The following is a 14331-nucleotide window of genomic DNA, read 5'->3' on the forward strand; positions in this document are numbered from 1 at the left end:
TATTTTATAAGTACTTTGGTCATATCTACCGGGCCCCCACCCCATGGGACAACTAGGGGAGACTTTAGGGTTCTGTATCTGTAGAAATATTGCAGATCCCCCCTTCGCAGTGCTCCTAGCATCAAAGTCGAATTTGAGCAGCACTTTACTACAATGTGGGGAGTGAAAAGGCATATAAAAACTCATTTTTATAAGGGTGTACCTTATAAATACCTGAACCCCCACCCGTGGGACACCTAGGGGAGACCCTGGGGACATCAATATGCCAAAACATTGTAGGTTATATATTTTTAAGTGCCCCAAACACTAAAGTCGAGTTTGGGCACAATTTACATTTTAAAAGCAGTCCTGGCACCCAGGGCTGTTTTTAAACTGACCTCAGGCTTCAGAAGTGCATACATGCAAGTGCAGAAAACGGCTGCTGGCCTCTAAACTGCCATGCCCCATGGTACTGGGAACTTCTAGGTAGTTTCAATCCCCCTACCCTATTATATACTAGGGGCCTATAGGGGAGGTCATTCCAATCACAGGGGTACCCCACTATACCATTGTGTACCCAAGTGTATGTAGGTGTTTTAAATGCATTCTAATGTGTCTCTTTCAGCATAGCACTGGCCTGGTTAGGCAGAGCCCAGGGTCAGTTACCACCAGTATCAGTCAGCAAACAGTTGGGGGTGCCCAGTGCACAGGATGACTTTGCAACAGGGACTGTTTCTGAGATCTTTTTGTTGGGTATGTGTAACTCTGAGTTTTGGCATTAGTTATTTGCTTCCTTGGGCATGGGTGTTTTAGTATCATCATTTTTAAATTTCCCATTCATATGTATAACGTGTTTGCATCCTAACCAAAGCAGCGGATAAGTACGCTGAAAGAGGAAAGCACTTCTCACTGAGAAGAAAGACTTTTCCTGCAAATTGAACTGGAATCTGCGGAGTTTAATGAAAAGCAGAAGTAAAACTACAAAAACAACACCCTCTCACAGGGACTTATATTGAATATATTGAATCAAAATGAATTGGGATAAGGACGGACGAACTTGTGAATTATATATTTCTATAGCCAACTGTTTTAAAGTGGATATCGGAGCGCGTTACGTTACGTCAAAAGGACAATCTTCGCAGTAGGTTTCAAGATGACTATATATCATTTACAAACCAAAAGTGCTCCACATTAGTCAGTCAGCGTAACACACCCTGGTACCTCTACTGAACATAATGTGATTTAACCAATGCAGAAGCACGCGATTTTTTGCTCTGAGTTTTAAAAACGTGGCTAGAATTGCAGGACTAAAATGAACAGTGTTGGTGAAAATACGAGACTGCAATGAACCTTCCAGTCCACAGTTGCCGTATTTCAAACACTGCCTGACTCACACCGGCTCTTGACACGCCACGGATTTCCTACGGCCGATTTATTCGCCTTCTAATCATTACCGATTGACTGGGTTGCGTTCCGCCCTCCCGTCTCACTATTGAATTTACTCACGGACCTCTCGAACTTCCTCGAGGCCGTGTCTTATTGGTTGACCCTTTCCTCCGGTTGGCTCCAACACTGCCCCAAAGTATATGTAACCAGTCCTGATGATTGTCTAGATTTCTACAGGCCGAAAAGCCGTCGGCTTCAACAGCGTTAAGTCTGGCGCCCTTTTGCCACGGGCATTCGATCTAATGTTCTTTGTAAATTTCCAGCATTAATTGTTTGGATGCCCTAAGTGTGTCATACTTATTGTACCATTGTTCTCCCTGTTGCGCCCCGTTGTTCACCGCTGTATATACCACTTCATGTGTCACTTGCGCCGTCACAATTTTCACGAGCAATTGTGCACAGTATTTTGTTGGTTATATTGCCAGTAAATGTTACGCAGTGCTTCTTGTCCATGTGATTTGTACATATGATGTTTAATATGTCCATCATGTGCTGAGCATCCTTAATACAAGTAATTCTACACCTTCCGTCTCCCTGTGTTTTTCCCTATGTGGATTTATTCCTCCAACAAGTTCTCTATTTAATATTTTGCTTTTGCATAATTGGTCCTTACAATGAAATCCGCATTGAGACACTGTTGTTTGATATAATGTACAGCCCCAGTCTCACTGTGGTTTACGGGCTACCTCCTGTGGTCTGATATTGTATTTAAAATATTAGCAAACCTATTGCATTCGAGAAACACTTCGGTATTGATTGCACGAGAACATCCTTATGAATTCCAGGTTTTCATTGGTTTGGGGATAAATGTGCTGCAACGAAATGCATTAGTGTGAAAACAATGCAGATGAAAGTGTATTTTATAATGGAAACGAGTCGATGGTGAAGGTTATGTAGACTGACGCACAGTTTCTCAGCATGCGGATAATGAAAATCTAAATTAGGCAGAGCAGTGCATATAGACTTCCCTTGTCTGTGACTGATGCGTGTACGCTAACAAACAGCTTTATTGTTAATTACGTGCCTAAAGGCATTTCAAGACTTGCTGACGTTCCACATAATGACTTTATGCACGTAAATCCTTAGTTCGTTGAAGCATGGGGTCAGAATTAGCTTCTGCCTGAAGTACTTCTCCAGTGAAAGCATCTCTTTAAACCAGTAGCATCCTTGTTTGTGGTGCACAGCACACAGCAATGAGGGGATTGGACAGTGGCGGCTGGTGACATTTGAAAATGGTAGGGCGTAAAATTGGTGGCGGAGCAAACGAGCCAGAGCGACCTAAGGGGGTTATGATTTTTTGCTTTAGTCATCATCCTAATGTGGGTTCAAATCATTTGAGTAGAAATTAATTCTTATTATTAAAGTCAACACAACCACTGTGTTCCGTTTTACATTATGAGTTTGTGCTGCTGCTGCACCAGACCAAGCAGTCAGTATTAAACTATACTGCCTACAGTATAGATGACATGTGACACCTGCACTATGTAGACCTCTTTGTCTTAGGTAACATTTACCATGCACTGCTTTACACATCAGTTCTAATCCATTGTCTCTGTATAAAGTGTGTGATGCAAAGGGCTCTGAAACTCTACAGTACACAGTATTAATTAAACAAAGGAAAAGCATGTGAGATAGGGGCTATTGGGGAGTTGTGAGACACTGATGGAGCTTGGTAGTGAGGGAATCGGTGGAGAAAGAGGGATTTTTTGGGGAGGTGTGGGGCAAACAATATCGCCCCAGGAGCCACCAGTGCTAAAGCCAGCCCCGCTCCCACCCCTACTTCTGGAACGTTGATACCCTTAAGAGGCCCAAGCTGCCACCGTCATTTTATCTTTCAGCTCCACTCAATATGTTGATATGCCAAAACCATCCAACAAGGTGCCCACTCTAGAAAGTAAAGGACACACAGCTTTTAAAAGAGGTGTTCCTGTGGAGGATTACCGAATGCTCTTTCCATCCGCACTGTATAAGCAGTGGTTTTAAAGGCGCGCATCATATACAATTCCTGCAGCCTCTGTGGAAAGTTCTGGTCGAGGATTCAGCTTTCGTCTCGAGGTGTATAGAAATGCCGTGGAGGCATCTGAGCGCAAATGCAATTAAAACCTCACAGTGTGCAGCTAATCTATACAAGCGCATGATTAAGACAACACCGAGCACCCTGGCTGCGATTTCTTCCAGGGCACAGCTGTAAGAAGGATAGAATTACATCGTAGGGCGCTTCCCCTCGTTCGAATTAAAATACTGTTGTGACTAGAACACTTTATTATAACTCACTACAACGTCTGTGTGTGCCACTCATTCCAGAAGTCGCGGCCAGCATTACGGGCGGGTGGGGGTTGGTGTAATTTGAAATTGGGTCATAGCGCCGCGCGGGGGGGGAGTCGGAAGGGGTTTAATGGGAAAAAATATATAAAATAAAATTTACTGTCCCGCCGCTCCGCGCCATTTTCTGGAAGGTTCCCGACGTCCGGTCCTGACTCCTGGGTTTTCGAATTTCAGGCCCGCCGGCTGCAGCTCTCCTTGCGTCATCAGGTACGGCAGCCTCCCTCACTTCCCTCCTCCATTCACAACTGGTGAGGCGACTCTGAGAGTGCCCCACCCGGGCCATTTTCTCCATGTAGGCTGCTGCATGCAGCAGCCTACATAGAGAAAATGGGATGTGGGCGGTCCTGCTCGAGGGCAGGGGGGAGTGGCTTGCCCACTGTTGCGCATACTGACTGTTTGGTCAGCCCCAGGGCCGGCCAAACAGTCAGTATGCACAACAGTGGCCAGGCCACTCCCCCCTGCCTTCGAGCAGGACTGCCCACCCCCAACCAGGCACTTCTGCTTTCTCGTAGTGCGAGAAGCAGAAACATAAATGGTAGTTATTATCATTTATGTTTCTGCCTTCTCGCACTGCGAGAAAGCAGTGGGGCGGCGCCCAAACGCCCCAATGGAGGAGCCGCCACTGGGATTGGACGTCATGATACCTCTTCAAACTGATAAGGGAAAACATTTACGAAACATGCGGAACGCTGCTTGGTAATAAAACAAATTGATGCCTGGTGCAAAAATGAAATAAATCATGAAACTTAACCTATTCCATGCATTCACTTTCAAATAGGGGCACTTTTCTATCAATTGCAGTGAACAAATAGCGATTCAGTATTACAGCCGGTCAAGAAGGTTCGCTCACTAATCCTAAATGCATGGGCGCTGGAGATGTGGTCTATGTGCTAGAACTGCCAACCTTGGGGCTGGGGAACACAAGGTTTGAGCCACTGTGTCCGCTCCACATCCTGTGATTGTGGGCAAATTACTTAATCTCTTTGTGCTTCAAAAACAGGCTTATGTGAGAGCTATTGACTTTTCTAATGTCTTTAGCCTCATTGTAGAGCACGAGGGCTACTTTCCTGCATGGCTAACATTTTTTAAAAGTGCTATAACGCACCCAACGCTGGCTGCATCAAAGCACTTTTTTTATGGAAGCTTTGGGGGTGGCCAACATAGACAATGGGAGGGTTGATGGTGGGAGGGAACAAGCAACATGGATAACGGGAGAGGTGAAGGGAAGTAAGAAGCAACATGCACAATGGGAGGGAGGGTAGATATGGTAAATAGGAAGCAACATGGACAATGTGATGATGGAGGTGGGAGGGAAGAAGCAACATGGGCAAGGGTGAGGTTAGGAGGGGAATAAGAAACATGAACAAAGAGAATGGAAGAAGCAACATTGACAAGGGGTGCGAGGGAAATAAATGTAAATGTAAATGTGTTGTACTTTAAATAAGAGGAAATAAAGCTCACATGCACTGGCAAATTAGAAGTAGCAATACGAGTGACAATAAAGCAAATGATTGGTAAGAAATGGGCAGGCTAAAAGCTCTTTGTTGTATACCAGGGTTCTCCGAAGTCGGCCATGGAGGGCCAGATCCACGCCAGATTTTTAATATAACTATATTTATCAGTGCGTCCTTGCCACTGTGAAATGGACTGATAGGCTAGTTAGAGACAGCACAGTATTTAGCCAGTTCTACAAAAAATGCGTTGGGTGGGTGTCTTCCGTGTCCTCAGGCATCCCACCTATGCGTGCATGGTTCCGGCACACTCTCCCTTCAGCACAATCTTGGAGTTGATTCAATAGTCCTTGCAAATGTGACACTATAGAGGTTTGGTCTGCCAGGTCTGGATTCAAAGGGTTCTCTTTAGTGTAAACTCTTTCAGCCAACTCATGGTGTTCCTCCTTGAGGAGGCTAATGTTCGTGGTGATAGCCCCTTGTTGCTGTTCCATAGAAGTTCTGAAGTTACGAATCTCCTGTAGAATAATGTGTAGCTTGTCTACAGGGAGTGCTCCTATTGTGGGGGCTATACAATCTGCTGGCATTAGAGTAGATGAGCAGTCTGAGTAAGGGGAACGAGAGCGAAAGCCCTTATTCTGGCCAGGGGGTTTGAGCTTCGTGCGTCCCATTACAATTGCCTGTCACCTTGACACCAACAAGAAAGATGTTATGACAAACTGTTGTGACTCATGTGGGCTAGGGGTCCCAAAAGTCTCAAGTGTTCTGTCCTCTGAAGCTTCCCTGGGAGTGATAGCAAGTTAAGGGGCCTGTAGTGGCTCTCACCCATGAACAGATGGTGTGCCTCAGAGGATGTAGGCACCCAGGTAGGGTGCCAGAGCAATGTTCATGGGTGGCTGAAGATGTAGCTGGGCAGTAAATGCCTCATGCGAGTGCACGAGCTGGGCCCACCTCAAAGTAGGCCAGTATCTCCCTCTGGCCATCTATGGGACACCGCTGTGCATCATCATTTGACCGCACAGGCCTTCGACAAATTAGAAGGGACAAGCAGAAGGCATGCCCAGTGGCTGTGGCGTGCCCGCGCACGCCCATAATTGACACCAGGGCCCAAAAGCACAGTGCTAAGGAGGCCCATGCAACCCAGAGGCAGGTAGCAATACAGGTAAGTTGTATCACAGCTCGTCTGTAGAGCAATGCAGCATGACCAACAAATATAGCTATTTCAAGAGTCAGCACCCAGATGTACTGAGCGTGTAGGCCGCAGCAGGGTGCAGGCCAGCCAGGAAACAAGAAAGGTTGCACAGGACGCTGCAGTATTCAGGGACCAGGCTCTATAGCTAGGTCATCAGGAGGACTCCATACCTGTAGGCAGCAACTCCAGTCAGCCTCGCTCAGAGGGTGCCCGAGACGGCAATCTCCTGCGTGGGTTGCCGGATGCAACTGTAACTGCTCAGGAAGCCCCTGGGACGTGGCAGTGCCAGCAGCTGACTTCTTGTAGCTGCAACAGCAATCAATGCAGAAGCTTCTCAGTAGTGACCCACGGTCCCTCAGGGTCTGTCTTGAATCAGGAAGCACCGGCCAAAGTCAACCGAGTCACTGACACGGACCACTCTCCGCAGCGAGGTTAATGCCGGGAGGCCTCTGCGTGTCTTGCCGTGTCTCACCTCAGGGGCTGCAGATGGCAGCTGGGGCTGCCGGACTCCATGTATTTAAGAGTATGGGTTCGGGAGCTACAGAATCATGCACCCTCAAATATGCACAATAATGTAACTTTCCATGAGTTCGGTGTTGTGAGCTCCTTAATAGTGGCTAATAAAGTGTGAATAGAATACCAAAAGTTGGTTATACCAGGGCATGACCAAAGAATGTGTTGAAAGTCAGCTGTTTGTGCTTGACATCTTGAGGAGGTACGATTGGCTGTTGGGAACATACGGTTTAATAGGGAAGGTGTGAGGTAAGCCCTATTAAGTATCAAATATTGAATGTTCTTAAATCACACGTTTCTGGAGGTAACGTGTGGTGATTCAAGTGCCTGCTTGCATTCAGAATCATTTAGAGGGGTGCCCCAGAACCTCCTCCCATTCCTTGCAGAGTTGGGTTAGTTGCACCCCTGTATGCTCCCTAAAGGCTTTGTGAAACCAAGTGATTAGGTGGCATCCTTCTCCCATGGTGTGCAACGCATGCATCACTGAATTTTTTGGAGGGTCTGCATCAATCACACCCACAGTACACTGAGCGTCCTAATAACTGCTTGTGTAAAATAAATTGAGTCAGGGGAATGCTGTATTTCGGGCAGAACTGGTCAAATGTAAGCAACTAGATCCATACCCAGTTACGTGTCCATCAAGTGCTACAGGTGGACTTGCAGGAAGTCGGAGTTGGAGTACAGAGCAAGTAAGGTATCCAAGTTAAATAATGGCAACATTTAGGGTGGTGGCAGCCACAATAAAGAGGTGGAAGGAAGCTGTGGAGGGAAGGTCACTGAGGCTGCCAGTACAGATTATTTTGGAATAGATGATCAAGTTTTCATCTTTGGATAGTTTAAATTGTGAATGTGTTTCTCTCAACTGATTAAGGTCTAGCACCTGAGTTATAGGACCAATAGATTACGTGGCTAATCATCCCATTCCAGTATCCTGCTTTTTAGTTGGGTGCCCTGCCCATAACCTTTATTCCATTGGATGTCTGACCATAGAAGTTATCGGAGCAGTATAGAAATGCAGTCTCAGTTCATTGTTCCCCTCCCATTAGATCTACAAAGCAGATGTCAATCAATCCAACACTGGTGTCCTAAGGGGGTGAATATAACCCAGTCAAATAAGGAAAGGGTCAAGGTAAAGATGTTAAAAAGACTTGAAACAAATATTTGCAGCCAGGAAACATATTGCTGCACCACCTGAGGTATTCACCATTTAACAAGAAGAATGCCCACCTTATATGACCATCTACAAATTGGTAATGCATTAGACAATTATAACATAGAATGAGAGGCAACAGAAACCAAAGTGTGAGAAACAAAGAGTTATACACAGGAACAAGAGAGTGTTTTTACCTTTTTTATTCCGTTAATCCTCAATGATTACAGGTATGCACAGCCAATGCATTTCACCTAAACATAGGCTTCCTCAGTGCAATATCTTATATAACTGTGTTCTAATCACTTATTTTGAAGGACACAGCATTGCATTCTAACACAGTGTCCTCAACAATACAAACTGCATTTGTAGTCCACTAATATAGATGTCAGTAACAATTGGATCCTTGTATTGAGATACTGACTAGGTAAGGTATCAGAGTACCATAAACGTTGAAATTGGGGGCAGAAAGTTCCAATTATTGCCATGTTCGATCGGGGTAATTTACATCAATGAACACTGCAATAATTGTAACACGTTGCTGACCTACATTTGTTTAGGTGCTTAAAAATACTGAGTGCGCATGCATCCCCGTTTGGCAGCGGAGAAATGCCTGAGCAAGATGTCAAGGCTTGTAGGACATTCACCCATAAAGCCGTTAGGGATAGGCAGCTCCGCATCATGTGGTAAATATCAGCTGTATACAAAGAGCATTGTGGACAGGAAGTGGAGGTCCCCGGGAAAATTCTGTTAATTATAGCAGAGTTGAGAGAGACAAACTCAAAGAAGTTTAAAAAATGTAATCAATGTAAACCAGCATTTTTTGTGTTCCAGACCATTGTTCATCATTGATTGATCTCCCATATGCCTAGGAATTTCTAAGCTGTTGAACATCAGTTTGAATTTGGGATTGTTGAGATTTATATAACCAGCTGACACATCACCTACCGGTTCCCATCATATGCAATGTGTTTGTGGGAAGATGGGTTTCTGGTTCCATGTCTAGAATTGCTCACCCAGTGTGAAGTATGTGGAATATGAGGTCATAGGTCAGAAACTGCCCTTTGTTTGTTGAGTTGTGAAATAGGCTGGAGGACTCCATCTTTAAATAAGCCACCAATGGTGTCCAATCTAGATGCTTCCTGTTGTGTAAGACTCTGTTTGTCCAAAAAGAATTGTTGTGCGGGAAGGCCCAGTAACATGTTAGGAAGCCTCGAGAGCCATCTGTGCCCTTACCACTTGCCCAAACCTGTTAAATACATGACAGTACTGACTTTTAGGAATGCAGAAATCGTTATAGGGTACTTCACAATATGTTAACCAACCAAACCTTTGTACACCAAGAGACTTTCCTTTGACGCATTCTGCTGAGACCCTCCCGGTTGCTACGTTTAATTAAACCAACTTGTTACTGTTTTGTGAAATGCCTCTTGTCTTTTCATTTTTTTGAGGTAAATTTATATCCGGGCAACATTTTGGTGAGTAAGCCAAGAGAGATTGGTTTATCGAGCATGGATGCTGCCGAAGGACAAGGTCCCCTGCCCAGACTGATTCATCTGCATAAACAAAGACCGGTGAGCAGACGCCATAATTGATTAGAAGTGCTGCTGAATCTGTGAGGCAGAGATCCGTCCTTGGGTAGCCGTCAAAGGGTAAGAGACTATATCTGAATCTTTTTATTTTTTTATTTTTTACAAAAGCAAATACATTAGTTACTGCCACCACGCCCTTACTCTCTGGCCCACTCCCCCACCCACCCCTGATCCAAAACCAGTTGACAATGGCAATTTGTTTTATAAAACAAATGGATTTAGGTAAAAAACAAAAAAATCTACAAAGGTCAGAAGAGTGATGTGGCAATATGTTTATATATACAGTCCATTACTCCCCTTGCCCCAAACTGTATTCTATGGATCCTTCAATCCCGTTGATCCCTCTGCTTAAAGGAGCCCAAATTTCAGAGCCTTTTTTCCGAGCCCTGTGCCCCCTTCATTCATACACGGCCATCTCCCATCGGTATACTGCGAGGAGTTTACCCAGCCAATGGTGTACAGAAGGAGGTTTGTGGTCTCACCAGATAGTGGCCAGACAGAGTCTTAGTACAGTCATAGCTGTAAACACAAAAGTCTGGATCGACCCGGACTCACACTGAAGATTATCACCTGGGGGGTCAGATCAAGCACGAATCCCACCATGTCTCCCAGCCCTTTGGCAATCTCTGCTCTGAGAGAGTCAAGTTTGGGACATGTGTCAAACATGTGAACAAGGTCAGCAGCAAAATATCTGCACTGTGTACAGTGATGGCCCGGGAAACCCCCCACCTGGATATTGGTACAGGCGTAATATATAAATTGAGCTAGGTTTTAAAGCATTGTACCTGAATTTTAGCCGAGATAAATGCTGTGTGACTCATTAGGAGCGAGTCCTCACATTCCTCAGTCCCCGCTTGCAGGAGGTCCTGCCAGTGGTTTGTGTGTTTTTTAAGATTATCTCCCATTTCTATATTTAACAGCTTGTATATTGTAGCCAAGTTGACTGGAATCCCAGCAATTAATCCAGTAAAGGAACCTTGGAGAAGCCGACTATTCCTTAACCAGGAAGTCCCTTATTTGCAAATATATTATTTTTTAAATGGTTGTTCCCCAGACCTTATTTAATTTAATTGTATCAAACAGATATATCGCCCTATCCTGAACTAAATCCCCAATTTTCCTTGCTCCCCTCTCATCCCAGCATTTAATATATCCGTCCTGAAATATAGCTGGGAGTAGATTGTTATTAAACAAAGGGGTGTATCTGTGGGCTCTTTTGAGACCAAGTTTCTTTCGAAGTGCAGTCGAAACCTTAAACGCACCAATCAAAATCTTAAATCTAACCCTCTTGAAAAAAGCGAAATCAATATGACGCATAAGACAGCCTCATGTTCCGTTCCAAATATTAATTCATATATGGAGAAAGTTGACTCCTCCTCCAGTTCCTCCTTATCCCTTCTCAAAAGTCCAGCCATCTGCTGGATAGTTGCTGCTGAGTAATACAGTTGGAAGTTTGGGACCGCCCAGCCACTCCGGTTGCTTGGAAGAGTCAAACATTTTAAGGCTCTTCAAGGGCATTGACCAGCCCATAAGAATCTGGAGCTCATCTGATTTAGAGCTTGAAACCAGGATTTATCAATTTCAACGGGGATGGCTCTAAATAGGTATAAGATTTTTGGTAAAAACACCATTTTGATAACATTGCTCCCACCCATTAATGTGAGTTGTAGATTATTTATTCTAGCAAAATCTGTTTTACATTTTTGAAGTAGTGGTCCCAGATACCTAGAATTAGTGCTTACTCGTTCATCATCCATCTCTACCTTATCATTCATCACAATTTGCATTTTACTATAGTTGAGCTGGTACCCCGAGATACCACCAAAGTAGCTTTACTCCCTTTTGATTTCTGAGAGAGCATCCCTGGGGCTAGGAGTAATCATGGCCAGGTCATCTGCATAGGGTAAAATCTTTGTATTCCCTCCCTTAGTGTGTATAGCCCGAATCTCTTCGCTCCCTGCTATCTTCCTAATTAATGGGTCGATGTATAGGGCGAATAATAGGGGGGAGCAGGGACAGCCCTGTCGCTTGAGATCTTAATTATATCAGACATGCTGCCCATCAGAGCTATTCTAGCAATCGGTTCACGATACATGATCTGAATAGCACTAATATACCCTTTGCCCATGCATTTCCTCCCCATGATCACCCATAAAAAAAGGCCAGGAGACCCTATCAAAGGCTTTTTCTACATCTAATAATATTAAAGCCATAGGGTCTCTGGTAACCTTGGTAGAGTCGAATAGGGCGTTAGTCCCACGTATATGGTCAGTTTTGCCCCGTCCCGGGACAAATCCATGTTGGATAGGAGAGATCAGCTCCTTAATGACTGTAGCCAGTCTACTAGCTAAGATTTTAGCATATATCTTAATATCACAATGTACCAACGTAATTGGTCGGTATGATTCCAATTCATTGATGGGTTTTCCCTTTTTCGGAAACACAACTATGTTCGCCGACTTCCAGGATTCAGGAGCCTCCAAACCTGATCGTGCCCTTAAAAATATCTCTTGCATAAGTTTCAATAAATATGGAGGGAAATTTTATAAAATGTACCTAGGATTAAGTCCATGCCAACCGCTTTCCCTGATGGTGTGGACTCAATTGCCTTTCTTAGCCCCTCCTCCTTTATAGGTGCTTCTAGACATTCTCTCTCCTCGGGGGAGAGCTGCTCCACAGAAAGACCCTTTATATATTCTTTTACTGCTATATCCCCAGCTTGAGTATCCTCTGTATATAACCTCTGAGAAAACCTTTGGAACGCCGAGCGAACTGCTGCTGGCTCTGTGACTAGACCGTTGCTTGGGTCTCTAATTTCCGAAATTCCCCCCCTGACTGCCAACATATGGCTTTCATGTACCTTACTACATCAGGCCATAAATCTTCCTGTGGATTTCTTGGCTGAGATTTCTGTAATTGCCGACTTTGTGACCAATACTCCCGATTGTGCTGTCTCCTAGTCTCCCCCTTCAGCTATTGTTGCTATCAGGTGTGTTTCGGCTGTTGCCAATTCCGCATATAGCATTTGTAAAAGTTTCTTCTCCTTCTTTTAACTCGCCCAACCAAACTTAGACGTTTCCCCCCTAATACCAGCATTAAGGGCATCCCAGATACATGAATATTAGCACTCCCCAAATTCTCTTCAATAAACCTAGGAATCCAGACCTTCATATCCTGTAAAAAGCACTTCTCGCTAAGCAAAGTCTTGTTAAATGTCCAGCGTGCCACCACAGATGTTTTAGTGTGCATATTCACATCCAATAACAGAGGGTTATGGTCGGACATGACTCTAGGGTATTTATATATTTTGCAGCACTGCACTAGCTCCTGCAGCACAAAAAAGTAGTCCAGTCTAGAGTGTACTAGAAGCAGTACTGAGAAATACATATATCCGGGGTTGTTAGGTTCTTGTATTGCCCAAACATCAGACAGCCCATGTAGTAGGCGTAGTAGAGATAGAGAGCTAAAAACTTAGGGTTTACGGCCTTAATACCCCAACCCCACATGTTTATCTATTTGACAATTCATATTAATATTGAAGCCCCCACAAATTATTAGAGGAAGTGGCCAACCTACCAACTCCACATTGAGCCATTCGAACAATGCCGAATCATCGAGAATCGAGCCATAGCGCAAACACAAAGTAAACATACAGTTTTCTAGGCAACATAGGATGATCACCCATCTCCCCATTTTATCTGAGCTAGCCCATGGGAACCTTGATATCCCTTTCCGTGTCATAACTGCCACCCCTCTTGTCCTTGTTCATTGTGTAGTGCTGGAAATCAATTGATAGCCTGCCAGCTCTGAGACCTCCCTCCTACTTGCTTCCATATGTGTCTCCTGAAGGCAGATGATGTCAGCCTTCAAAAAAATAGACATCCACACTGACCCTACTTTTTTTTGAGAATTAGTTAAGCCACAGATGTTATTACATGCTATTCTGAGCTTGCCCATTAATAAAAGAGATGGATTTCTGACGTACCGAAATCACTCTACACATAACTGCCATAATTGCCACAGAAACCCTCCTTTAGATCATCCCCACACCCTCCCACATCACCTCAACTAGGAAAAAAGGTCCATGGACCCTTGTGATGCCTCCTGCATCCTGCTGTGCCCCTAGTTTTTCTCCCTCTAAATTTAGAACATAAAAAAAGAATGGAACCCAATAACCAAAAATTAACCCCTGCGCTCGGGAGATCCCAGATAGAAAAAAGGAGGATCCCTACCAATCATGAGCCGATGGTAACATCCTTATGCCATCCCCAGATATCCTGCAAAGAGTAACAGCAGAGGGCTACCATTGTGTTGTTACCATATATATGTGAGATTTCCTACATATACCCCTGGGCTTGTATCTCTGAGGTAAACACCCTGGCTGTACCTTTAAAAATGACCTTGAGTCAGGTGGGTCTCATTAAAAAAACCTCACAACCCAATTTCTGGAAGGGGGTGATTAACTGGCAGAGACTCCATTTCATTTCCACCGTAGTATGACAGAAATCCGGCCTTACGAAAAAGGAGTGCCCCTCAGCCGACCGCCTAGCACCGGGTCAGGCTTTTTCAAAAACTGCCTGACGCAGAAGAAAATTTCCCAAAAATATAAGGATAGCCCTTGGCTTTTCATTCTGGCCCCCTCTCTTTTTCATCATCAGAGTGAATTGGTGTACCCTCTGCACC

The sequence above is a fragment of the Triturus cristatus genome, chromosome 2_2 (genome assembly GCF_964204655.1).
Source record: "Triturus cristatus chromosome 2_2, aTriCri1.1, whole genome shotgun sequence".
Classification (NCBI taxonomy): Eukaryota; Metazoa; Chordata; class Amphibia; order Caudata; family Salamandridae; genus Triturus; species Triturus cristatus.